The 12,581-nt window shown below is 40.4% G+C and overlaps 1 pseudogene; it reads right to left on the bottom strand.

Moving 5' to 3' along the window:
• Positions 1-11,255: 11,255 nt before the first annotated feature.
• On the bottom strand, positions 11,256-11,771 carry LOC136158128 (NADH dehydrogenase [ubiquinone] 1 alpha subcomplex assembly factor 4-like; annotated as a pseudogene).
• Positions 11,772-12,581: the final 810 nt, after the last annotated feature.

Consider the following 12,581-nt stretch of genomic DNA (forward strand, 5'->3'; position numbering starts at 1 on the left):
GGGTGAAATGTCCTATAGATTTCAATTAGGTCTAGCTGGTCCATTGTGTCATTTAAAGTTTGTGTTTCCTTGTTAATTTTCTGTTTAGTTGATCTATCCATAGTTGTGAGTGGGGTATTAAAGTCTCCCACTATTCTTGTGTTATTGTTAATTTCCCGCTTCATTCTTGTTAGCTTTAGCCTTACATATTGTGGTGCTCCTATGTTGGATACATATATATTTATAATTGTTATATCTTCTTCTTGGATTGATCCTTTGATCAATGTATGTAGTATCCTTCTTTGTCTCTTTTCACAGCCTTTATTTTGAAGTATATTTTCTCTGATATAGGTATTGAGACTCCTGCTCTCTTCTGGTCTCCGTTTGCATGAAATATTTTTTCCAGCCCTTCGTTTTCAGTCTGTATGTGTCCCTTGCTTTGAGGTGGGTCTCTTGTAGACAGCATATATAGGGGTCTTGCTTTTGCATGCATTCAGCCAGTCTTTGTCCTTTGCTTGGTGCATTCAACCCATTTACATTTAAGGTAATTATTGATAGGTGTCGTCCCATTGCCATTTACTTTGTTGTTTTGGGTTCACGTTTATACAACCTTTCTGTGTTTCCTGTCTAGAGAAGATCCTTTAGCATTTGTTGAAGAGCTGGTTTGGTGGTGCTGAATTCTCTTAGCTCTTGCTTGTCGGTAAAGCTTTTGAATTCTCCTTCATATCTGAATGAGATCCTTGCTGGGTACAGTAATCTAGGTTGTAGGTTATTCTCATTCATTACTTTAAGTATGTCCTGCCGTTCCCTTCTGGCCTGGAGGGTTTCTATTGATAGATCAGCTGTTATCCTTATGGGAATACATTTGTGTGCTATTTGTTGTTTCTCCCTTGCTGCTTTTAATATTTGTTCTTTGTGTTTGATCTTTGTTAATTTGATTAATGTGTGTCTTGGGGTGTTTTGTCTTGGGTTTATCCTGTTTGGGACTCTCTGGGTTTCCTGGACTTGGGTGGCTATTTCCTTCCCCTTTTGGGGGAAGTTTTCAGCTATTATCTCCTCGAGTATTTTCTCATGGCCTTTCTTTGGTCTTCTTCTTCTTGGACTCCTATGATTCGAATGTTGGGGCATTTCACATTGTCCCAGAGGTCCCTGAGGCTGTCCTCATTTCTTTTGATTCTTTTTTCTTTTCTCCTCTCTGCTTCATTTATTTCCATCATTTTATCTTCTACCTCACTTATCCTATCTTCTGTCTCCGTTGTTCCACTCTTGGTTCCCTCCAGAGTAGTTTTGATCGGATTTATTGCATTATTCATTTTTAATTGATTGTTTTTTTTTTTAATTTCTTCTAGGTCTTTATTAAACATTTCTTGCATCTTCTCAATCTTTGTCTCCAAGCTATTTATCTTTAATTCCATTTTGTTTTCAAGATTTTGGATCTTTTTTTATTTTCATTACTCTAAATTCTTTTTCAGGTAGTTTCCCTATCTCCTCCTGTTTTGTTTGACTTGGTGGGCATTTTTCATGTTCCTTTACCTGTTGGGTATTTCTCTGCCTTTTCATCTTTTTAGATTGCTGCATCTGGAGTGGGCTTTCTGTATTCTGGAGGTCTGTGGTTCCTTTTTATTGTGGAGGCTTTATCCATTGGGTGGGTTTGGACGGTTGGCTTGTCAAGGTTTCCTGGTTAGGGAAGCTTGCGTCGGTGTTCTGGTGCGTGGAACTAGATTTCTTCTGTCTGGGGTGCAATGGAGCACCCAGTAATGAGTTTTGAGTTGGGTCTATGTGTTAGGTGTGACTTTGCGCAGCCTGTATGTTGACGCTCAGGGCTATGTTCCTGCGTTGCTGGAGAATTTGCACGGTATGTCTTGCTCCGAAACTTACTCGCTCTTGGGTGGTGGTTGGTTTCAGTGTAGGTATGGAGGCTTCTGGATGGTCTTATTATTTAATGTTCCATGTAGTCAGGAGTTTTTTGGTGTTCTCAGGTTTTGGACTTAAGTCTCCTGCCTCTGGATTTCAGTTTTATTCTTCCAGTAATCTCAAGACTTCTCCAACTATACAGCACTGATAATAAAGCTTCTAGGTTAATGGTGAAAAGATTCTCCCCCATGAGGGCCACCCAGAGAGCTTCACAGAGTTCCATGAAAGGGAGGAGAGGGAGGAGGGAGATAGAGATGAGCAGGAGGAGAAAGAGGGGGATTCAAGAGGAGAGAGAGAGATCTACGCAGTTGTCTGTTCCCAGAGTGTTCTCCGTAGCCCAGACACCCAGAAAGGTTCACAGAATTGGATTGGGAAGAGAAGGGGAAAGGAGGAAATAGAGGTGTTCTGAGGTAGGAAACGGAGAGTCGAAATTGGGAGACAGTATTCAAGACACTCCTGAATAAAAATGGGAATTGAATATTGGATCCTTAAATGTCCAAAATTATATCACATACTGAAAAACAAAGATTAAAAATCTAGAGTAGAGGTTAGACTGTTAAAAATACAATATTAAAAACAAACACACTAAAAATTTTAGAAATATATATGAAGTTCAGTTTAAAAATTGGGCTTCTGTCTCTTTTTTTTTTTCAATGTTATAGTGAAATGAAAATGGAAATTAAGGAGTAGTAGAGGAGTAATAGTGGACTTTAAAAGGAAATAAGTGAAAAAGAAAAAAGAGAAGAGAAGAAAAAAGAAGAAAAACAAGAAAAATTTTTTTTTCCTAATTAAAAAAAATTGTGAAAATCTATGAAAATGAAAGTTAAGAACTAATGGGGGAGTAGTAGGGAATTTTAAAAGAAAATAAAAGAGAAAAAATAAAAAAGGAAAAAAAAATTTTTTCTTTTTTTAATTAAAAAAAAAATAAAAATTTATATAGGAATTTCTCTGGAGCTGTTGTGGTCAGTGTGGGTTCAGTCAGTTTTAGATAGCTGCTCGTTCCAGCTTACACTTCTTGATACCTATAGGCCCCTTCCGGTGTAGTCGGTGTTATCTACAGGGATTTTAATCTGTTGCTCTGGTCCCTTCTGAAGCGGTTCCCTTTGTTTGTTTGGCTTCTGTTTGCAGGTCTCTTCAGTGCCTGATTTCCGCTGTGACACAGGCGGGCGGAGGTGGTCTCTTGTTCAGGTTGCTAGTTCTGTCACGCTGCGGGGAGGGACTGGCGCTGCTTTCCCTGTCCCGCGGCTCAGGCTCCTGGCTGTTCTATATGGAGCATGCCCTGCGCTGCACGCGGTTCCAGCCCTCGGGTGTTCCACAAAAGTGCGGACTCGGCTGCGCCTGCGTTTTGTGCCTTTCCCACCCCAAGCAGCAGAGGCAGCGAGGAGCTTGACGGGCGCACTCTCCCCTGGTGCGGCACGCCTTCTCCCTTCCGTGGTCCCAGTCTCAGTTTCTGCCTGCGCCACTCGCGTGCGTGTGCCTTCTCCCCTTCACATCCCCAGCTCCAGTCTATGCCTGCGCAGATCGGGTGCGTGTACCGTGTGTCTAGCTGCGACCCTCCTGGCAGATGTCCACCATCCAGAATCTCAGGAAGTCTTTGGTTAGAAACTGGAGGCCTGTTTGCTGTGCGGTAGGGGATGCGGTACTTGGAGCCGAGCCTGCCCCTTTTCCCTCCCCCCTGCCTCCTGCCTCCGGCGGGGTGGGCCGGTCCGCAGCTGGCAAGCTCCTTTGGACTTGCTCGGTCCCTTTGTTCTGTAAACGGCGGGCAGTGTGTTCGGGCCAGTTAATTTTCTCTGTCTCTTTTGCTGTCCCACAGTTTAAGTTGGTAGCTCACAAAAGCTCCCTCCGATTGCCCTCAGGGCACTCAGGCACGGTCCTTACCCTAAGCAATGCTGGCCGCTCCTCTCCCTTCAGCCCCCATTTGCTGGTGGCGGATGCGGGCATCTGGGGTACTTTTCTGCTGGGAGTTGCTTTTAGGCACGTAATCTGTGGGTTTTATTTATTTTTCCCCTCCCAGTTAGGTTGCCCTCCGAGATTCAAAAACTTCCCCCAGACCCGCCAGTGTGAGGGTTTCCTGGTGTTTGGAAACTTCGTCTATTAAGACTCCCTTCCCGGGACAGATCTCCATCCCTAGCTCTTTTGTCTCTGTTTTTATCTTTTATATTTTGTCCTACCTCCTTTTGAAGACAATGGGCTGCTTTTCTGGGTGCCTGGTGACCTCAGCTAGCGATCAGAAGTTTGTTTTTTTTTTTCGATCAGAAGTTGTTTTGTGTAGTTTGCTGTGCGTTCAATTGTCCTTTCGATGAATTTGTAGGGGAGAAAGTGGTCTCCTCGTCCTATTCCTCCGCCATCTTGGCTCCTCCCTCTTTTTCCTTTTTAATATGGATGTTTATTATAAACTTCTTTCTTAAGTGTGCTGTATCCAATCAATTCTGGTATGTGGTGTTTTCATTTTTTTTTGTATAAAGTATTTTCCATTTCTTGATTTCTTCTTTGATAGATTGTTTATTCAATATGTCTTGCTTGATTGGTAAACATCAGGGAAATGTAAATCTAAACCACAATGAGGTGTTAGCACCTGTCAGAATTTGCATGCTAAGTTGCTTCAGTTGTGTCCGACTCTGTGTGGCCCTATGGACTGTAGCCCTCCAGGCTCCTCTGTCCATGGGGTTCTCCAGGCTAGAATACTGGCATGGATTGCCATGTCCTTCTCCAGGGGATCTTCCCAACCCAAGGATCAAACCCGCATCTCCCATTTGCAGGTGGGTCCTTTACCACTAGTACCACCTGGAAGCCCACCTGTCAGAATGGCTATTATGAAAAAGAACACAAATGACAAATACTGGTGATGATGTGGAGAAAAGGGAACTCATGTACAAGGTTGACGGGAGTGTCAGTTAGTGCAGCCACTGTGAAAAACATCATGGAGGTTTCTAAAAAAAAAAAAAAAAACTAAACTAAAAATTGATTAAACATATGATCCATCAATTCCACTTCTGGATCATATCCAGAAGAAACATAAACACTAATTTGAAAAGATAAATGCACCCCAATGTTCATAGCAGCATTATTTAAAATAGCCAAAATATGGAAGCAACCTAAGTGTTTATGAACAGATGAATGAATATAGGAGATGTGGCATATATATGAATAGAATACTGTTCAGTCATAAAAAGAGAATGAAATTTAGTTATTTGCAGCAACATGAATGGACTTGTATGCTATTATACTAAGTGAAGTAAATCAAGGAGAGAAAGGTAAACTCTGCATGATATCACATATATGGAATCTAGAAAATACAACAAACTAGTGAATATAATGAAAAACAGACTCATGGATATATAGAACAAATTAGTTGTTACGAATGGGGAGAGGGAAAGAAGGAGAGGTACAAACTATTATGAATAAAATAAACTACAGTGATACATTCTACCACATGGGATACAGCCAATATTTTATAATAACTATAAATTGGATATAGCCAATATTTTTAACAACTATAAATGGAGCATAACCTTTAAAAATTGTGAATCACTTACTATATTGTATACCTGTAACTTATGGAACATTGTTTATCAACTATGTCATTTATCCTCCCTTTTGTGGATTTTCTGCTTTCCTTTTCACTTTTGAATTCTAGTTTCATTCCATTTTTGTCTGAAAAGATATTAATACTTGGTATGGTTTCAGTCTTCTTAAATTTGTATTTGTTTTGTAACCTAACATGTAATCTATCCTGGAGAATGTTCCCTGTATATTTCAGAGGAGGACAATTTTTCTGCTGTTGGGTGATGTTATATTTATTTGGTATATAGTGTTGTTCAAATCCTGTTTCCTTAATGATCTTGTTTGATTTCTTTATCCACTGTTGAAAACACTATACTGAATTCTCTAAAAACTATGTTTTGCTATAAATTTCTCCCCTTGTTGTCGTTGTTCAGTTACTCAGTCATATCTGACTCTTTGCAGTCCCATGGACTGCAGCATGCCAAGCTTCCCTGTCCTTCACTAACTTCATTAACTTTGCTGCTGGAGTTTGCTCAAACTCATGTCCATTGAGTCGATGATGTCATCCAATCATATCCTCCTCTGCGCCCCCTTCTCCTCCTGCCCTCAGTCTTTCCCAGCATCAGAGTCTTTTCCAATGAGTTGGCTCTTCACATCGGGTGTTTACTTCATGTATCTGGGTGCTCTGATTTTCAGGGCATATATACTTGTAACTGATATATTTTCCTAGTGAATAAATCCTTTGTGTTTATATAATGTCATTATATGTTTCTTGTGACAGTTTTTGAGTTTATGTGTATTTTGTCTAACATACATATGGCTACCATCTTAGGTTACCATCTTAGGTTGGTCTTTTGAATACACTATATTATTGGAGCTTTTTTTTTTTTTAAATTTAATCTGTTTGGTTACTGTATGTCTTTTGATGAGAAGTTTAATGTACTTACATTTAAAGTAACTATTGATACAGAAGAATTCACTCTTTTCTTGTAGCTCCCCCCCCCCGCCCTTTTGCTGTTTTTCTTTTGTGTTTTTAAATTTTTTTTTGTACTGATATGCTTTGACTCAGTTCTCATTTTCTTTTGAGTATCTTTCATAGTCATTTTCTTCGTGGTTACTGTGGAGTTTATGTGCAACATCATCTATTTCAAGCTGATAAAAACTTCAGTCTCATACAAAAACTCCTATTTTACCTCTTCCTCCAACACCTTATGTTATTGAACTCACAAGTTACATCCTTTTGCATTTTATATTCATTAACGTATTTTACATTTTTTTATGCATTAGTCTCTTAAATTCTGTACAAGAACTAAAAGTAATTTATATAGTACCATTGAAATATTTTAGACTTGCCTGTATAATTCCCCTTATCACTGAGCTTTATTGTTTTATGAGTTTCATGTTCAGTTCAGTTCAGTCGCTCAGTCATGTCCGACTCTTTGCGACCCTATGAATCACAGCACGCCAGGCCTCCCTGTCTATCACCAACTCCCGGAGTTTACTCAAACCCATGTCCATCGAGTTGGTGATGCCATCTAAACATCTCATCCTCTGTCGTCCCCTTCTCCTCCTGCCCCCAATCCCTCCCAGCATCAGAGATTTTTCCAATGAGTCAACTCTTCACATGAGGTGGCCAAAGGACTGGAGTTTCAGCTTCAGCATCAGTCCTTCCAATGAACACACAGTACTGATCTCCCTTAGGATGGACTGGTTGGACCTCCTTGCAGTGCAAGGGACTCTCAAGAGTCTTCTCCAATACCATAGTTCAAAAGCATCAATTTTTCTGCACTCAGTTTTCTTTATAGTCCAACTCTCACATCCATACATGATCACTGGAAAAATCATAGCCTTGACCAGATGGACCTTTGTTGGCAAAGTAATGTCTCTACTTTTTAATATGCTGCCTAGGTTGGTCATCACTTTCCTTTCAAGGAGCAAGCGTCTTTTAATTTCAAGGCTGCAGTCACCATCTGCAGTGATTTTGGAGCCCCGCAAAATAAAGTTTGACACTGTTTCCACTGTATCCCCATCTATTTTATCTACTAATTCTTTCATTTCATTGAAATAACTCCTTTTAGCATTTCTTATAGAAAGGTCTAGCAGTGTGAACTCCCTCAGATTTTATTTGTGAGAGTATTTCTCCTTCATTTTTGAAGGACACTGTGTCTGGGTATGGTATTCTTGGTTTTTTGTTTTGTTTTGTTTTGTTTTTCAGTCACTAAGCTGTGTCTGACTCTTTGACCCTGTGGACTGCAGCACACCAGGGTCCTTTGTCTTTCATTATCTCCCAGAGTTTGCTCAAATTCATGTTCATTGAGTTGGTGATGCTATTTAACCATTTCATCCTCTGCCAACTCCTTTTCCTTTTGCCTTTACTCTTTTCCAGCATTGGGGTCTTTTCCAATGAGTCGTCTCTTTGCATCAGGTGGCCAAAGTATTGGAACTTCAGCAACAGTCGTTCAATGAATATTCAGGGCTGATTTCCTTTAGGATTGATTGGCTTGATCTCCGTGCTGTGCCAGGGATTCTCAAGAGTCTTCTCCAGCGCATAATTAAAAGGCATCAGTTCTTTGGTGCTCAGCCTTCTTTATGGTCCAACTCTCACATACGTACATGACTACTGGAAAAGCCATAGCTTTGACTATGTGGACCTTTGTCAGCAAAATGATGTCTCTGCTTTTTAATACACTGTCTTGGTTTGTCATAGCTTTTCTTCTAGGGAGCAAGTGTCTTTTAATTTCATGGGTGCAGCCATCGTCTGCAATGATTTTGGAGCCCAAGAAAATAAAATCTGTCACTGCTTCCACTTTGCCCCTTTTTATTTGCCATGAAGTGATGGGAACAGTTCATGAAATGATGAACTATGGATGGAGGTTTGTGACATTGTACAGGAGACAGGAATCAAGACCATCCCCAAGAAAAAGAAATGCAAAAAAGCAAAACGACTGTTTGAGGAGGCCTTACAAATAGCTGTGAAAAGGAGGAAAGTGAAAAGCAAAGGAGAAAAGGAAAGATATACCCATTTGAATGCAGAGTTCCAAAGAATAGCAAGGAGAGATAAGAAAGACTTCCTCAGCAACCAGTGCAAAGAAATAGAGGAAAACAATAGAATGGGAAAGACTAGAGATCTCTTCAAGAAAATGAGAGATACAAAGGGAACATTTCATGCAAAGATGGGCTCAATAAGGACAGAAATGGTAGGGACCTAGCAGAAGATATTAAAAAGAGGTGGCAAGAATACACAGAAAAACTATGCAAAAAAGATCTTCACAACCCAGATAGTCATGATGGTGTGATCACTCACATAGAGTCAGACATCCTGGAATGTGAAGTCAAGTGGGCACTAGGAAGCATCACTGTGAACAATACTAGTGGAGGTGATGGAATTGCAGCTGAGATATTTCAAATTCTGAGAGATGATGCTGTGAAAATGCTGCACTCAATATGCCAGCAAATTTGGAAAACTCAGCATTGGCCACAGGACTGGAAGAGGTCTGTTTTTATTTCAACCCCAAAGAAAGGCAATGGCGAAGAATGCTCAAGCTACCGCACAATTGCACTCATCTCACACGTTAGTAAAGTGATGCTTAAAATTAACCAAGCCAGGCTTCAGCAATACATGCACCATGAACTTCCAGGTGTTCAAGCTGGTTTTAGGAAAGGCAGAGGAACCAGAGATCAAATTGCCAACATCCGCTGGATCATCGAAAAAGCAAGAAAGATCCAGAAAAACATCTATTTCTGCTTTATTGACTACTCCAAAGCCTTTGACTGTGTGGATCAAAATAAACTGTGAAATATTCTGAAAGAGATGGGAATACCAGACCACCAGATCTGCCTCTTGAGAAACCTATATGCAAGTGAGGAAGCAGCAGTTAGAACTGGACATGGAACAACAGACTGGTTCCAAATTGGGAAAATAGTACATCAAGGCCGTATATTGTCACCATGCTTATTTAACTTATATGCAGAGTACATCATGTGAAATGCTGGGCTGGAGGAAGCACAAGCTGGAATCAAGATTGCCGGGAGAAATACCAATAACTTCATATATGCAGATGACACCACCCTTATGACAGAAAGTGAAGAACAACTAAAGAGCCTCTTGATGAAAATGAAAGAGGAGAGTGAAAAAGTTGACTTAAAGTTCAACATTCAGAAAACTAAGATCATGGCATCTGGTCCCATCACTTCATGGCAAATAGATGGGGAAACAGTGGAAAGAGTGGCTGACTTTATTTTTCTGGGCTCCAAAATCACTGCAGACGGTGATTGCAGCCATGAAATTAAAAGACGACTACTCCTTGGAAGGAAAGTTATGACCAACCTAGACAGCATATTAAAAAGCAGAGACATTACTTTGTCAGCAAAGGTCCGTCTAGTCTGGGCTATGGTTTTTCCAGTGGTCATGTATAGATGTGAGAATTGGACTATAAAGAAAACTGAGTGCAGAAAAATTGATGCTTTTAAACTGTGGTGTTGGAGAAAACTCTTGAGAGTCCCTTGGACTGCAAGGAGATCCAACCAGTTCATCCTAAAGGAGATCAGTTTTGGGTGTTCATTGGAAGGACTGATGTTGAAGCTGAAACTCCAATACTTTGGCCACCTGATGCGAAGAGCTGACTCATTTGAAAAGACCCTGATGCTGGGAAAGATTGAGGGCATGAGGAGAAGGGGACGACAGAGGATGAGATGGTTGGATGGCATCACCAACTCAATGGACATGAGTTTAGGTGACTCCGGGAGTTGGTGATGCACAGGGAGGCCTGGTGTGCTGCGGTTCATGGGGTTACAAGGAATCAGAGACGACTGAGCGACTGAACTGAACTGATGGGACCAGATGCTATAATCTTCGTTTTTTTAATGTTGCGTTTCAAGCCCGCTTTTTCACTCTCCTCTTTCATCCTTATCAAGTCTCTTTAGTTCTTTTTCTGCTTCCTTCCATTGTAGTGGTTATCGTCCGCATATCTGATGTTGGTATTTCTCTTAGCAATCTTGACTTCAGCTTTGTGATTCATCCAGTCCAGCATTTTGCATGATAGACTCTGCATAAAAGTTAGATAAGCAGTGTGGCAATATACAGCCTTGTGTACTTTTTCCCCAATTTGGAAACAGTCAGTTGTTCCACATCTGGTTCACTGAGTTAGACAAGCCCCTTTGCCATGACAAGGCTGTGATCCATGAAGGGAATAGGCCAGATTCTTTCTAAACCAAACTGATTTTGAAACTTAAATATTCACAGTGTTCTTGAGGTAACAAGTTTGTGATATAGAAATTTTATGTTCATTTCTTTTGGCATAATCCTACAAATATTTCAAGTCCCACAAATTTAACAAGCATTCTAGCTGTTGCTTCTTGTCCTGCATACAAGGTTGTCAGGAGGCAGATCAGGTGGTCTGGTATTCCCATCTCTTTAAGAATTTTCCTCAGTTTGTTATGATCCACATAGTCAAAGGTTTTAGCATAATCAATGAAGCAGAAGTAGATTTTTTTTTCTGGAATTCTCTTGCTTTCTCTGTTATCCATTGAATGCTGGCAATTTGATCTCTGGTTCCTCTACCTCTTTAAAACCCAGCTTGTACATCTGGAAGTTCTCGGTTCATGTACTGCTGAAACCTAGTTTAAAGATTTTGAGCATTACTTTGCTAGCATGTGAAATGAGCACAGTTGTCCATGGGGTTCTGCAAGCAAGACTACTGGAATGAGTTGCCATTTCCTACTCTAGCACACCACATTTTCCCAGAACTATGACCCATCTGTCTTTTATATTTTGTAATTTATATAATTTAATATGCTACAAATGAGGAAAATAAACAGGGCACAGGGATGCAAAAAGGAGAGTCCTGTAAAGATTCTTTTCATTTTGATTGTATTGCTTCCTTGCCTTCAGGGGGGGAAGATTTTGACTTCAAAAGAAACAAAATATTTGAGAAGAGAATTTACATCTTGTGTTCTATATGGTATTCTTCAGCTATCTTCTCAGCAGTCCACGTGTCTGGATAAAGTTTATAATTACTGAGCAGCGTCAATGCATCTAACAATGGAAATTTTGCCCTTAGGAATGTTCTTAACGTTCATCATGTCAAACTGATGTTCTTTCAGAAACCTGAACTCCTTAGGCTTCTGACGTGTGCCAGCATCCTATACCTGCAAAGAAGACATGGGATCTTAGGAATCAACATACACATCTTTTAGTAATGACAGCAGTTTGTCTTCTTTCTGTCAATTTCTCCCTTAATTTCTGGATGGCTGCTCATCTGCTTTAGCAGGAGGTTTACGGTGGAGGGGTGCCTGGGAGCCGGGGAAAGCTTCATTCTGCTGATTTCCCATTCTGCTCGGTTCACTAGGTTGAAATTCCTGATGGCATGAGCCATTCAGTCCCCATTTCTTCACAATAAGATCCCCTAAGTTACACCACATGTGGTTGAATACTGGTGCAGGCGACCTCTGGGATATACCCGAGCATGCGCACATCTGGGGTCGACCCGAGCCGGAGCATGAGAGACAGCATGAAGACCCATCTGTCTTGAGCGGCCCTGCACTGCTTGGCTTATAGTTTCATTGAGTTACACAAGTTCCTTTGCCATGACAAGGCTGTGATCCATGCAGGGAATAGGCTAGACTCTTTCTAACCAAGTTGGTTTTGAAACTTTAGTTATTCACAGTTTTCTTCATGTTACAAGGTTGAGATCTAGAAATGTCACCTTCATTCCTTTTGGCACAATTCTACCAATATTTCAAGTTTCACAAATTTCATAAGCATTCCTTATTTATGAAAAGTCACAGAATCTGTTATCACATTATGGCATTACTGTTATTTCCTCATACTGTTTCATTTTCTTACATAAGATTAAGTTTCTCTAAAACACCGTAGGTTCCTTGAGAAAAGGGATTTTGTTTTCTACTTCTGTGCCTAGTGTTGACCAAGTCGCCAAGGATTATAAACTTCTGTCCAATTGAACTGAATCCTTTTTGCCTTAAATCTGTTACTTATCATTCCACTGACAAACAGCTTGTTACTAGATGAGACACTCTGGCGTTATTACAAATGGTTGGTAGTTCTTTTTTTTCTTTCTGAATTTTGAATATATCAACCAACTTCTTTCTGACTGCAAGGTTTCTGCTTAGAAATCCACTAATAACCTTGTGGAGTCTCTCTTGGAGGTGATGAATCATTTTCTCTT

This window comes from Muntiacus reevesi, chromosome 2 (genome assembly GCF_963930625.1).
Source record: "Muntiacus reevesi chromosome 2, mMunRee1.1, whole genome shotgun sequence".
Lineage (NCBI taxonomy): Eukaryota > Metazoa > Chordata > Mammalia > Artiodactyla > Cervidae > Muntiacus > Muntiacus reevesi.